This window comes from Diadema setosum, chromosome 1, assembly GCF_964275005.1.
Source record: "Diadema setosum chromosome 1, eeDiaSeto1, whole genome shotgun sequence".
NCBI lineage: Eukaryota > Metazoa > Echinodermata > Echinoidea > Diadematoida > Diadematidae > Diadema > Diadema setosum.
This window is the reverse complement of record NC_092685.1, coordinates 4,858,433-4,874,635: the sequence shown is the minus strand read 5'-3', so window position 1 is coordinate 4,874,635 and position 16,203 is coordinate 4,858,433. Positions and strand designations below refer to the sequence as shown.

General features: G+C 39.0%; 1 protein-coding gene across 1 annotated transcript in view; it reads left to right on the top strand.

Moving 5' to 3' along the window:
* The window catches only part of LOC140246829 (steroid hormone receptor ERR1-like), a 40,396-nt gene continuing 24,193 nt past the window's right edge, over positions 1 to 16,203 (top strand). Inside the window, exon 1 of the mRNA XM_072326160.1 lies at positions 1 to 77. The gene's annotated coding sequence lies outside the window, so the exon portion shown is untranslated. The remainder of the gene's footprint in view (positions 78 to 16,203) is intronic.

Genomic DNA, 16,203 nt, shown 5'->3' with positions numbered 1-16,203 from the left:
AGAGTAAATTATTACACAACAAAACTTTAGACACTGGCCGTTCTGGAGATCAGAGGGAAAGAGTGCTCAAAATAACCGTGAGTGTTAGCTGACTGAGTAGGAGAAGTTGAATTCTCATGTCCTGTAAGAGTTTGTGTTTTCATGAACTTATGAATATAGAACGTGAATTTCCGACATAGGCGACGGAGGTAATGTTCAGTAGAGTCTAACCTAACATAAACAGTCTAATTTTGCGAGTGATACTGTCTGTGACTAGCGTGTAGTGTGAGTGTGAGTCGATGTAAACGTAAACTGGTTGTAGTATGGTCATAATGGTGGTTAGCTGCTCTTTCCAGCAGTCATGTGAATCGTGTATGAGCCGCAATTTGTCGGTATCAAGAACAAAATGTGCCCAGGCCATGGAAAGCCGCACTTGCGAACTGACGTTACCAACAACCAAGCACTTCATGATATCTTGTTTGGGTTGAGCTGAGCGTGCTGAGTTGTGCAAAAAACTGTGTGTACTGATAGGCCTACAGTCTTTTACAGAAACGAGAATTTGTAATTGCGAATGTCAGTAAATTATTTTATCATGTTTATGTTTGGCCACCTCTTTATCATCATGCTCAGGAATTCTGTTTCTATTGTAGTAGACCCTATGTCCTTCCGGCCTACCTAAGGCTAGCATTTATCATAACATAAGAAAATCAGATGTATGGTAGCCCTACTACATATCGACCACCCTTATTGAAACCGACCGCGTATAATTCGCGCACTGAACACTTAATACGCACTTCTCTGCGCGCAAAGCACATAAAAATGGATTGGCTTTGAATGTAGATTAGGATGGTGTGGGAAAACGCGATAATTCACTCTTCATTAATGGTTTTAATCAAGGACAAAATTTCGAATGAATATTTTCACCGAATCGTAATGACAGCACAATGTAATGTCTATGGAAGTTTCTAAAAGGCTTCTAAAAAGCTTCGTACAACACGGTGTTCAATACAACTCGGTTTACGTGCATTGTCAATGCAAAATCAGCGGTCGATCCTAAAAACGCGATTTACCGCGGGGAGCTGAAACGAGGCCACACAAGTTCGTCGGCGATATTTTTGCACTGAAACTTCGAATCGAAAAGGGAACAATGGCATTTGAGAGAGCTGGATTTTCTCAATCACGTAGGTCAAGTTTTTTACGTGAATTTCAGTGTTAAATATTCTTATCAAGCAAATAAACATTAGGCGGTCGATTAGTAGTAGGTCCAACCCTACACCAAGCCATGAAATGAGATCAATTCTATCCGTAGATTGATCCGTAATATAAACACGTATGAACAGTGTTTAAATCAGTCAATTTTTTCGTTTTCTTTTAAAAATCTCGCAATTTAATAACTTTTCGCGTAGGCCTACACGATTTTCCCATAGACCTTATGCATATGACGTCACACGGTCTCACTAACTGAAGGGCGCCCTCCCTCAGAGGGCAAGCGATGCGTTGCTAGAGCGTGCTTTTACACGCGAGGCAATGGGCATTTACACACAACATCGGTGTTTCTTTTACTGTCTTTTCTATTGCATGTAATCTACAGCCCTAGATCGGGAAATTCAAACTTGTATAGCAAAATCGACATTTGATGTATGCATTGCACTCACCAGGTTAATGATATATCCATCATTTTGGCACAATTTTCATGAAAAAAGATACAACTACCAGTGGTCGTAACAGCTCATCAACCTACGAATCTGTTAGCCAATCACATGCGAGGTAGATTTCTACGTGTTTTTTACTAAAACACGTACCTCACATGTGAATGGCTAATGAAATTCAAAATGGCGACATACATTCAGCGAACGGCGATGTTGCACTATGGATACAAATTTCTGCGATATAACCTAGGAATTCTGTAGTTACTGTGAGTATTTCGATTGCACAATGTGAGAAAATTACCCAAATATTGCTGCATAATGTGTCATGTCATGTCAAACTTGTTTGATTTTGATGGTAAAAAAAAACCTGCCACTAGCCTGGGGACTGCCGGCGAGTGAGGCGATCGCTGCTAGCGCGCATAGGAAAAGCACATAACTAGCTGCACGCCTCTGCGATGTCAAGGACTTCGCTTGCCCTCTAAGATGGCGTCGCGAGAGGTTGTCAAGCGAGTGATGACGTCAATGCATAAGGTCTATTGTAGTAGCAGCTTTGATTCGCCCATCATCGTAAGTAGAGAGCTCGGCCTGCGCGGCGTCCGTGGGCAGTCGTAAATCACAGAACACCCATAGCGACTCCCGCGGCAGCAACCGCGAAACTCTCCACGGGTTCCGATCGGGCAGCCAATTTCACTGAAACAGGCATTGCAAGGTCCATTTCGTGTACCGTTCTTACCACATGCGCTTACTTGCGGTCGATAAATCTTCCTTTCAAAAAATCAGAAAACACTTCAATTTGGAAAAAGTGAAGTTTCGATATTGCCATATTTTGCGCAATGTGGATTAAGTACAAAAATACACCAAAGGTCATGACAAATAAGTGTGAAATTTCGACATAGCGTGCCGAACAGATCGTCCTCCTTGGGCTACTAGCAGTAGGTACGTAGCAGACGCAAACCCACGTACAGGAAGGCAAAAGTAGTTCAGGTTTGTGATTCGAACATGTTGTTTGACATATGCCGTATTACTTTTGAAAAGAGTGATATCAATGCACCCCTGTCATAACTGCTACAGCTAGCGATCATCGCGAATGGGCTCAGAAGTTGAGCACTGTGTGTGTAGAAAACGATGTACATGCGCAAGAGCGCCATCTAGTGCTGATTGACGGACGCTACTATGGCTACGGTACATGCTTTGCTTTGAATAAAATTCTAACATTTACGCAATTAACCCGACCAGATGCTGTGCGAAGCACGGCATCAGACAGACGGGGCCTCGCCATCACATCGGGGAACCACAACACAACTACAAAACTTACTACAATTTATACGCTATTTAGAGTAAATGTCCCAGTTCGCGGCAACTACAGCATATTTGGTAATATAACGCTGAACACAGCGACACATTTGATACATGTATACCACACATTCACTAACGTGTAACACACTGCCATTCTACAAAATTCAACCGACGACATGGAAAAAATCTCCAACAAAAATGAAATTTTCTCACTTAAATGATGACATCTCGCATTAAAAACTGAACATTTTCGGTACTTCTTAACATCAAAGAAAATAAGGATCAAGGGTCTAAAAAACTGGATATCTTGTCGTTTTCCCAATGTTTGTGGATTTTGAATACATGTCCTCACGTAGAAATAGAACTTTCGCGAGATGCTTTCGCAATGGGACTTGGCGCTTTCGCATTGTTTGTGAGCCAAATGAAGATGTTCAGCGGAAGATCGCGGAGCAGGTGCGTATCGCATAGGAATTGTACATCAGGTCGCGAACCGAACTACCACGATCGCGAACCGGCGGACGGTGTGCCGGATCGCAGTTGACATTTTTTACTATCGCAATGGACATTGGTCTTGCGATTTTGACAATATTATAAATTGGTAAGTGGTCCACCTTTATGTTATAACCTGGGTTAAAGCAATCAGCAAGTTTGCGTTTCAGAGTGGAAAAACTCTTATGCGGCCGTGAACCGGGACTTTTACTCTATAGAAACTTATACATTACTCACGTAAATTGCATGCTTATATTACCTAGGTCTACAGGAGGTACATAAAGACCATAGAGAGCCCATACGATAAGTCCATGAAACAAAAAAATGACACTTTCTAGCGCAATCCCCAACCGTCGGGTTCGTCATTGCAGAATTCAAAATGGCGCGTTGACCACTCTGCAAATTATGCACGCGTGCATGGCTAGAAGTGCAGCGATCTATTGCGCGCGTGCGCTCTTTGGTAGCAGCATGGTCGACAGTGTGACCTTTAAAAGTGCATTCAGATGGCGTGAACTCCCGATTATCAGATTTACCGTTCGCACATACTGCATATGCCGGTAATCTTCATTTTCGGTAAGTTGTGAAATGTGTATGCCAATATCGATAACATAGATATAAAGTGTCATTAATGAAGATTACATTTGATGATGTCAATGATTTAAATGATGCCAAGTATCAAAACTCAACGAAATTATAAAATTCGCGCTGAGCTTGCTCTGTGTTGTGGGCTGCTCCAGTACAGCCCTGTCCCTATTTAAACAGCGACTGGGCTGTATCAAATTCAAATTGGCTATTTGACCTATTTGCTGTGTGGGTTTCTAATGCGTAATAACTATACATAGTTATTACGCATTAGAAACCCACACAGCAAATAGGTCAAATAGCCAATACATAGTTATTACGCATTAGAAACCCACACAGCAAATAGGTCAAATAGCCAATTTAAATTTGATACATTGATGGGCAAGGCTGGTCAAGTGTTTTGAGGATGAGTTTCTCTTGCAGTAGACTAAATCAAGCGGCCCATAATTCAACCATAACATTGTTAAGAATTCAACCACCGACTAGAATCTACATGTAACTAAAACCTATGCTTTTGCCTGTGGTTGAATTTTGGCAAGGGAGATCGAACGTTGGTGTGGGTTCTTAAAAGCAGGTCTAGACCCTGTGGTTTAGTCGAATGTGTATGCGGCCAGATGGTGCAAGTTTCCTACAGTCACCTATCTTATCTGTGTTATCACCTCCTGTTTAGCACTTATGAACCTAGGTTGGGTCTATACTGAAAAAGCATACTCAATACCCCTGAGATTTACTTCTACTTCGGTACTCAACAGGATCCATCACTCCGAATGTAGCGTTGATTGACAGCTCTGCTTTGACAATCTTCGTATCAATGCTCGCTTGCCCGCTCGCACCATCTAGCTCTACCTTTTTTGTAAAATGTTCTGCAAATATGCGCTGTGGGGATATGTGCCTTCAAAAAGGTTGTTTAAAAAAAATGAAGGGGGGGAACGGGGAGAATGGAGATGGACTCATAGAAAAACGTCTTTTCAAGACCGTAGGATCAGTTTCAAAGTGTGCAAGTGAACAGCAAGTATGAATTAGATAAGAGACGTATGTAGAGTATAAAAGTAAGCCTTTTTCTGGTGAAATACGAAACTTATAGAGCCGCGAAAATTTGGGGTTGTCTTCGAACGTTCGCTGACAGCACTCTTTCAACTCGGGGCGCTCCCACAGTATAATAACAAGGAGCACCCCGGAGTTACCTTTTTTGGAACAGCCTACTAGACCAAACCATCACTTGCACCTCTCCTTAATGTTCAAGAAAGAGGTGAAATATCTCCAGCTTAGCTAGAGTGCAGGAGCAGTTTTTAGCAGCACATGTTTTAATTAGCACTGTTCGCATGTGCCTTCATAGCGAACGTTTTTAAATACCACCTGGTACACTGTACAGCTGTACATGTATGACTGCACCTCGCACCACACCGTTACGCTGATACGCCACAAGGTGGCCTGTACTTTATTGAAAGAAGAAGAAGTTGTGAATAGTGTATGCCGGTATTGATAACAAAAACAGGGAGCTAAATCAAGTTAATAAATATATAGGTCTGAGTAACAAATATGACTATTTAAATTCAAAATGATGTAGTCACTCCAGAATAAGGTGATTGCATGGATCTCAAGTTCTACAGCCCTGTCGCTACACTCGTGTACAGCGACAGGGCTATCTACATAGTTAAAATTCTACCTCCAAAACAGCTACAAAACTTGAATATTTCTATATTCTAACAAATTTTATGTTTTACTGACATGAAATTGTTTGCTTGGACTTCAGAAAGGTGTAATATTCGATAGTATAGCCAGCCCTCACGCTGTGTCCATGGAGCAAAATTTTAATTTATAATGGCAAAGCATGACCATCGTTGCACTAATTAAAAATTATGGACATTTTTGTATTCTCCTGCAACTCTACATGTACATATATAGTAATTATCCTTGTTTGTGGCATAAACAGAGTGTAGAACGAAACACTTTTGTGACTATGGAAAATCTTCTACTCTCACTGAAGAGTCAGAAGATATGATAGAATCACTGCTTGTATTACGACTTTAACAAACGCAACCACTCAACATGCAGGATCATCTCATTTAGTGATTTGCATAGAAGCTATGGTCAAGAGTGACCAGCCGTTGTGTAGACCAGCGCATCCCTCTTTGCGGCAGGGTATAACCTGGTATGTGCGCAGCACCTGTTAGTGGGTAGGGTGCCCGATTTTGCAGTAGGGGAGTGTTTTGATTTGCGGCATGAGGTGATAGGTGGTATGCACGATTAGAGGCTAGCATATAACAGCACTTTTAAGCCGATTGCATGCGTGCAGTGAATTCATGTCCAATATGCCATCTGGTGCAAACTGGAACAATAGCCCTCTATCGTAGCATCATTTGTGGCCTCCCAAGAAACCTCATGAAATTGTTCATTTTGCATATTTGCAGCATTTAGGAGCAGTAGGCCCCTCTTACTCTTTCCCATCAACTCAAAGTGACCTCCAAAACAATAGAGTCATATCTAGGTATGTCCATAAGACTGATTGTACCTTGCAAACTTACAGACTTGAGAGACTTCTTTTTGAATTTCCAGCTTTTCAGCTAAAGAGCGTTGAGTGTGCTTAGTCCCACTATAGAACAAAGGTGGGAGTAACTTGCATTTTAAATGGGAAGTGAGAGTACTGTAAAACGAAGAATGTTCACGTGCATTTTAATTTCGCAAATTTCGTGAGCGGCAACATTCGCGAAATTAAAATGCATGCGAAAGTTCTTGCCTACACAATATGCATTGGACGCCTGTGGCAGAGATGTCAAGTTCAAAAAATTTTTATGAGTGAGATTTTCATGACTCGGCGTTTCGGCGCTCGCGCGCATGCGCACGCGAACGAGGAGGGTGTCACCCCTCCCATGGTATGGAGCTTTTTTGAATTATTAGCTCTTAATGATGCGATCTGGTGCATACTTAAGTGACTATTTTTTACTAACTTTGAAAGACAAAAGGGAAATATACCTTCAATTGCAACTATCACTTGAATCCTTTGAGCTATGCTCCTTATTTTTGGCACAAATTGCAGACTTCACCCGATGAGTGAGAAAAATGGGTGCCCTGCGTGAGATCGTGAGACAGGCCCTAAATGCTTGAGTCTCACGCAGAATGCGTGAGACTTGGTAGCTCTGCTGTGGTAAGTTGCGAAAATTTCATGCTTTGAGAAAGGCCGTCGGCTCCAATTCGCGAAATTTTCATGCCGCGAATATATCGTGTTTTGCAGTACTCTTGCTGTGGATTGGGTAATTTCATCAACAAATTAAACTGCCCCTGCTGCAAATACAATGTAGGTATCCTGCAGTTAGCAGGAGTAATTGCCCTATTTTTTTACCAAGCATGTTTTTGACCTGCAAGAGTATGTAATTTGATGCAGGAGACAAATGTACAAAATAAACTCTATGGCCTGAATTCACGAAGGTGGTACAAATGAAACCATGGTTTAAACCATGGACAAAAACCATGGAGCGCCAAGTGTCACATGGAATATTTCGTTACGAAATCAGTCATTTCATCAGTGAAATGATATTTTGTAATAAAATGACAACATTTGGTAACTAAATGAACATTTCGTCCACGAAAAAATGATTTCGTTAACGAAACAGTTTTTGTCGACAAAATGACCAATTTCGTAACAAAATATTCCGTGCGACACTTGGCACTCCATGGTTTTTGTCCGTGGTTTAAACCATGGTTTCATTTGTACCACCTTCGTGAATTCCGTCCCATGTGAGTTTAGAGATAATCCAACTAGTGTCTATTTAGAGTTTACAATGTATGTGACATAGGCTTTGTTATGTAGTAGTGGTAGAGTATTCAGTTTTGGTTCACAAGCTCTTTCAGTGTTATAGCAATCTACATTGTGTTGTTTTCATTACGGTACTTAACAGGTTTCAGGCTGAGTAGAGTGTATACATATCTTGACTCCCTAAAGCTAAAGAATCATGCCATGATGATGTCATGAGTGGTGAGCATTGAAGTGAATGTATGTGGTTCCTGTGACTTCCATCGAGACTAGTGTTGTAAATTTCTAATAAATGAACAGTTGATGAAATACCTGTGTGCCAATTAGGTTTTTGGATTACGTTTGTTGACTGATACTGCCATCAGTTAGTTTCTGTACAATGCAGACACATCCGTGTCATCACAAACCCTTGCAACATTTTCCTATTCCTTTTTCTGGGAAAGATAATGAATTTTTTTAGATTCTTACTGAAAATGGAGAAGAGTTTTGAAGAAATAGCAGGAAACTCAGATATTAACAACTTGAGGAATATTCAGGGAGCCCCTGCATTTCTTGTTAATTTATAGTTTGTTATTTTCAGCTCTTTAATTCTCCACAAAAGAGCTGCATTCAGCAAATTTAGTCAAGTTTGTGTGGATTGAGCAGCATTTAGGAAAATGTGCTAAATTAAAATGCAAAGCACATTAGTTCTTTGCATGATACAGTTGTCGTATCTGCCAGTTATTTCTAAACTATCCAACAAGATGCACATGTGTACCTAGACTGATGGATGCAGCTATAATGTACTGTACTTATGTACAGTGTATGTATGATAAACATAACATTCATTTCCATTGTGCTCTCTGAGTTTAAAGTAGCATTTGCAAATTTTGCCTGCATTGATTGTCTCCATGCACTGTATGTATCTGATACAAGGAAATTACATCTTCATGTTAATTGATGAAAGAGCCTAAAACTTCTTCAACTTAGCAATTATATTAATAATGAATAGATTCAACTTCTTCATTTCTTTAGTATTTTTTCTCTAATACGATATAGCAAAAAAAGAACCAAACAAACAAACAAACAAAACAAACAAAATGAATTGTTTGTTATGAATTTTGACTGCTTAAGATGTTCATTTTCATTTAGGTGTCCTGCGTGCAGACATATCTTCAACAACTTTCCTTTTTGTCGATCATTTAAAAACTAGCCACGAATGTTGCCTCTGTACTGGTGACATCAGTGCTTATTATAGCAGTAACTTCCTACTGGGAAACATGTTTCCTCACAATGCATTAGGTTCCCATGAAAGGACATGGCACCCATGAATTCTAATATAACTCAATTTCTGTGTAACTTGTACATTTGCACATACACGTGTATCTCATCAATTGAGATTTGATCTTCAATTATTAAGATTTGTGAAATTGTAGTTAAACAGTTATTTCATTTAAGAGTTACTCTTTAAGCAACTGAGCTGATGTCTGAATCATACATGTATATGTCTGATGCAATACTGTAGGTAGCAGATTAAAGTCTATGTGTAGTTAATCTGATTTAAACCATAGCAAATATAGAATTGTTTGCTCAGACCCATTGTTTGAAAACGTTGAGGAATTACGTACTCCGTGGAGATCATGGAGATTGCTGAAAACGGCAGCCAGCAAATGTTGGATCAGTCATGTCGTCATATGGGCAAATGAAATCTTGGTTGTGTATATGTAATGTTCAGATCTGTGTGCATGCTGTGAGGTTAAGCTTGACAAACCGCTATGCTATCTCCCTGCGCTGTGTGGCCTTACTCTGTGAGTGACAAATGTTTACTCATGCCTTGCCAGTGGTCATCTGGCAGGAAGTCTAGAGACGCTGAGGGGCAACGGGGAAAGTGCTGTGCACCCGTTCTCATACCTGCCCACCCCCTTCCCCACTACCCTTCCCACAACCCTACAGGAAAGATATCTGATGAGTTTACAAAGTGTGAAATTTTACTGTTATGTAAACATTAGAATTGAAAGAAGGAGAATTTACAGTTTAGATGTACATCCGCCCGTAAATTACTAAAACAGTTACAAGTAAATATGGATTTCAAGTTTTACCCATCATGAAAGAGTGATATTGATCACAGTTTGTGAATAACAACAGGTGATGATGTCATGGCCTCACAATACTCCTGTTTACTTGCATTAAAATGTCATCTAAAGATATCTTCTTCTTTTTTTTTTTGACATCTCTAAGAGGAGATCATTGTTAATGGATTGTGGACAAAAAAGGAAAGTTGAGAATTTTGATACAAAAATATCAAAAAATATAAATATTGGCAGAATTTTGAGACGGATGGCCATCTCTCATTTGCCTATAAATTAATAAGTGTGATTCTGACCAATATCAGTGCTTGGGGGAAGGGGCGGGGGAATGAAACCTTTAAGAGTGTATTTATCCTTTTCATTCTTTGTCCCATTTTAATGAAGTTTACACTATTTTGTCGTTTCACTTCAATAGGATTATGAGTAAAGTTAACATTTGCATGGAGTATAATGGGCCTGTAAGTGTGCTTCTGTGTACTAATGTGCCACATTGATATCTTTTTTTTTTTTTCTCCCAGATTGCTAGACTGTCAGAATCATGTACAAAGTAGGATTGAGGTCAATATTTGGCTGTCTGAAATTGTGACTGTGTTGTTAACTCAGCTAAATTAAACACATTCAAGGACAGTTCATATGCCAACCTGTACATAATGTAAATGTAACTTTTGTTTCACTGATGAGGAATGTGTGAAGCTTCTGATCTTGCATGTGTGACTTCAACACCCATTCACCCACCCTCCCCCCCCCCCCAAAAAAAAAGGTACACGTCAACCGAAAATCTCAAAAATATCTCCAGGACCTTTCGCTGTGGGTTATTAACATATCTGTTTTCCAGAAAATGTTTTGAAACACAATGTGTTTTCTTTCTGAATCTGTATGCAGTTACAGTAGATAACCTTCCGACAATATCAGGTATTAGAAACCAGCAATAAGAAAACATCTTTGCCCCCTTTCTAACAAACCTGTACTTTGATACTGAAAGCCCTGAAGATGATGGCTGTCTTTGCCTATGTATGACTTATGAGTGGAATTTCTTATGCATTAATAAAAAAAAAAGAGAGAATATAATTGAGTTTAGTATTTTATCAGGAAGATGAATAGATTTCATAGTGAATACATGTATGTAAAGCCAATAGTGACAACAGCAACATTTTATCATGGAACCTTAATTAAAGACGTTGCACTTATGTTATAGGCTCATTTCTAAATAAAATATAAACAGATAAATGATTGCCAGCTGTAGGCTGGTTTTAGCTACAAATTGTATTTGCATAATGAACATTTTGTATTGATTATTGAAGGTTAAGATAAACAGTTAGGAGGGCAATGGTGTCCAGGGTTGCACACCAACCCATTTTTATACTGGTCAGACCTTTCTGTTGGACTAGTCGGTGCCCAGTTTTTCCATGCAGTCCTTTCATGAAAAAGTTACTGGTCCGACAGTGATTTTACTGGTCAGGGACCGTCGGACCAGTGCCTGTGTGCAGCCTTGCCAAAACCCAAATGTAAATGTGGATTGAGTTAAAGCTGCAATATTAGTCAAACACATTGAGTGAAAATTTGAGGAAAGTGGGACAATCTGTTCAAAAGTTAGGAATTTTATAGTTTTGGTACATCCATCACTGAATAAGGAGCCTACTACACTGTATGATATAATTATGAACAAACAATAACACGAAGAAAATATTTGGGAGACTTCGCACAAATTTTAATTTTTAATGAAAAGTACACATTCCATCGACTTGTTACAAAGATACATGTAATTATGTAACTTTGATTGGAAATCAAGATCACTTTGACAGGTCCAAAATGTCTTGGAGCTTAGTAGATCAAATGATAATAATGGGAATGGAATTGGAACCATTTATACACCTGGGAAAGAGGGACATGGTGGGTAAAAAAGAATCTTGTCCAAGGATGTAAGAACTGGGCGGGAATTGAACTCACGTTCTCCGATTGGGAGTTGGGAGTCTTATCCACTATGCCACAGCACCAGTACTGTAGTACTGTTAGTCATTCAGAAAGTTTTGAGTGATGTGGCTTGAATCAAGAACTTGAGCACAGATTTTATTTGCATACAATCCACACAGTCCAAAAGGGCACCAGGGTTGACATGTTGGTTTACCTTCGTTACTGCCATTGTAGCTACCCGACTAATCTACAGCAGTGTTCTAGCCCCCTTCATGTATACATGAAGGTACAGGACGTGTTGATGTGATCCCTGGCCTTAATGCACATGGTTTAAATTTGTTGAGTGCAAGGACCCCAGGTTGTGCTTAGTGGACTACATTGTGAGTTTGATTTCCTCCTTTCAAGATAGATTTTTAGTATAAGATTTACATGACCACTAAAGAAGCATGCAATTGCTAACTGCCTACAGTGTGTATTACTAATGAGACTGAACTCATGTGCTGCATCAAACAAAATTCAAAGTTAACAAAAAAAAAAAAAAAATAGTAACTTGATCCTGATGTGACATCCGCTAGGAATAAGGGTTTGTTAATGGAAATATACAAAATCTGATGAGGCTTCTGTCAATTTAAGTGGATATAATTAGAGGATCTGTTTCTAATTCTAGCCCAAGTGAAAGTACTTATTGTGCAGAAATGGTAAAGATTTTCTGAAATTAAATAGAATAATGCTTAAATGTCATGTAGGAGGGCATGTGATGAGATGGTAGCTTCCAGTTCACTCCATAGCTGTAACCAGTGGACCATTTCATGAAGCTGATTGTCATTATTGCAAAGGTTTAGTTATCTAAGTTGCAACTTAAAATACGTTTCCACACCATGTTTAAGTCTTCAAAGGAAAGTTGACCTTATTCGAGTACTAGTAGAAGTTTGAACATCAAATTTCAAAACGAGATCCACAAGTTGAAAGCTGAGTGAAATGTGAAACATTCTTTAATTCGTGTCATGCATTGCAAATGAAGCTCGGAAGGAAATGAAGTTGATTAAAGAGGACCTGTGCTTTTAACCCGTTGAGGACAGTTTGATTTTGCTACAACACACATTTCTCATAGACGCCTGCCCGAGTATACTCGGGACTCGTCCTCAACGGATTAATAGCTACCTCTGCTGGTATACCAGTATCTACCAGCATATCCTACCCATCTGGAGGATTTCTGTTTGAGAATATGATACACCCCTCCTCATCTGTGTAGTGTGTTGAACCGCAACTGGGAAGACATAGAAGATGTTTGGGTTTTGTTGAACAAGGTAATTCCGGTGAGTCTTTATGACAAGATTTATATCTTTCACACATTCCATTTTTTTTTTTTTTTTTTTTTTTTTTTTTTTTTGCGAGAAGGGAATTATACAACTGAGTAACATTGCAGCAAGAGTTGCTATCATAGCAATTCTCTATAAAATGGAGTCTAGATTTGTTGAAATGTTACCAATCCTTCTTGGTTTGAGGAGGCGATTTTTATCCTTTAGGGTAAACGTACTGTAGAGTAAAGGCTGTTCAGCTACCCTAAAAGAGGCAGTGTTTGTGTGAGTAGTTTTTCGGACTCATCCGGGTAAGGTGAATTTTGTGCATTTTTAAAACTTAATCAATATATGAAATAGTATCACATTTGACAAGCAAAAAATGTGTGTGCTTTCATTTTCGTGCTTGTTTCATGTCTCACAAAGTGAGTGAAAATATCCACTTCTACATTATATTCCACTGTAAATGACAGAACTCTGTCAAAACTCAAGGATTAGATCTTTCATTTTCAAATGTTGTATGAATACATTGTATTCGTACATTGTATGTATGAGGCCTCCTTACCCCCTCCTACCAGCATGACTACCACCATTCATGAATTCTCATTTTATGTTGTACCTGCATACACATGAGATCTTCCCCCCCCCCCCCCCACTATGAGACTGCCACCATTCTTGAATTCTCAGAACTTTGTTAGGTGAGCTCGTGATTCTTAATGTTTTGCACATTTTTGTAAGTGTGTGTCTGAAAAGAATGCACACTCACGAGGTGTCATCCGTCACAGAGATTAAACATACTTTCACCGAGGAGGTACATGTACTACCTCCTTGTTTTCACCAACTGTCCTTTTCCATTGCCTATGTGGCACTGGCAGTGAATGCTGTAACCTAACAAAGTGTGCACATGGGTATCGCACATCACGTTGGATTTAACATTTTCCTCCGTTTTCTATCCATTGTAATTGTAGAATTTAAGGGGATGCACAATTTTTACAGTAGCTTTAGGAGACCTTTTATGTTTTCCAAGTTGTTCAGCTGTAGGCAAGACATATAGGCCTGCATTTAAAGTGAATGGGCTGCCAACTTGTAGCCTTGGTGTGCAGTGGAGGAAGGAGTGAAATGGAGGATTTAGTGATACATTGTATCTAGAAGACAAAAACTGAGTTTCAAAGGGTTTCAGTCCTGATGTGCATTATGCAGCGTGGGGAGAATGTGCATGCATTCTTATATCACATATCCAGTGTACAAAGTGTCACAATCCAGAATTGTTAGTTATGAGCATTGAATATTGGTGCAATACAAAGTATTGTGTCATTGGCAAGTAGATTTTTGAGTTCTTCTTGGAGAATATGCATTCTGTGCGTTTGTAATGCTTGCTGTGATTTTTTTTTTCCTGCAACAATGTGTAATGAAGTTTAGCAGTTAATGACTTTTACCCTTGTTAAAGAGGGCCATGTTGACTTAAGTGTTAAAACCATATCTAAATCAACTGAGTTGCAGACCATGATACAGTACAGGAAATAAGACAACACTTCTCATGTATCTGAACTGTGTACCTTTGTGTTATCTCCCTGCCCCTACTTCTGTGTGCTTACACAACGGTAAGAAACGTGTACTTGCATTCGCACTCAGAATAATTGCTCAATTTCATGATTTCATTCAGAATCAGCGAATTGTATCTAATCCAGGGTGACTTGAAAATAAATAAAAACTCCAAATGTGAGTTTGTCATCAAGGAGATTGTCAGGTATACATTGCATTTTTGTAAATATATTTCTTGTGCAAATGTAGAGCACAAAACCTTATTGACTCTGCATCTTGATGTTGAATTTCTACAATTTACAGAAAGATGCATTCGTTTCTTCCAGTTTATCTACCAGGGATGATAGTTTGATGTATACTGTAAAGTTGAGGTCAAAGTACACAAATTACTAACCCAGGAAGTGTGGGTGGAGTTAGAAAAAACACTACCATTTATGCTCCTGTTAGAGTTTTGTATGCATTGTGCCTGTGAGATTACCAACAGTGTGGGATCTGTTAGCATGTTTTTATTTTAATTTTTTTAATGCTAGTTTCATTCTATTGTGATTTTTATTGCTTGAATTAGATTTTTATCTTTTTGTTGTCATATTGATCATATAAAGTTGTATTTGGACGTGTTTTTTTTTTTTTGTCGAAAAGTTGTAAGACATATTTCTCGAGAAAGAAAAATAGATACACACATTAAGTGAAGTAGATAGAATGACAGAAATATGAAAGTCTGACCAAATTGGATTAAAGATAGGAAAAAATATGACAACTAAAGCATGTGGCAGAAAGAAATATACATTTTACGACATTATAGAAAAGGATTTGTTCATCTCTTTGGATATATCAAAGAATGCAGTTCTAAATAGACATCTGCCAGTCATCTTGCAGTGATATTGTATGAAGCCTGTTCCGTGTGGACCACCTCTCTCTCTGTCTGTTTGTCTGTCTGTCTGTTGTCTGTGTGTACTCTCTCTCTCTCTCTCTCTCTGAGTTAATGCTTTGAAATGTTGCAATGCTGCGCTCAAAAGGGCTATGACCATGAAGGTGCCATTTGTAAAAGATGAAATGTTAAACACTTCCACATGATTGAAAGGGAATTTATTGCAAAATGAAGGTGCATGGGTCCAAAGGAACATATCCATTGGCCAAAATTCAGGGAATTTCATTGGGAATTACCTGACTGAATGTGATTTCATGTTAAGTTCAGGTGGGATAAAATTTGACAGTTTGTGTAACATTTTGCAAATAACAGGATTTGTAGGAATGTGGATAATTTTGTTGCTGCTTTCACTAGATCCACATTTCTCTTTGGGTTTTGCTTACCTTTAAGACCAGCCAACCACTGCTCAGTTTTCAGACAAGTCAATAATTTTTCTACTATCCTAGCAATATCTATACTACCATACAGAGAAAGTTTCTATAAATGACAAGGCAGTGTAATGGTAATTGTAGAGTCAAGTTACCTGTGTATGATGTATCACACTAGAAACATACACGCATGACCTGCTGTACATACAGTTGTACTGGTAGCTGAAGAAATAGGAAAACCAATACATGGACGGCCATGGAAATATGAGTGTCATAGGCCGATGATTTATTGCTGTACATTGGCAGTCGTCCAGTACAACTATGTTTGCATAATACACATATCC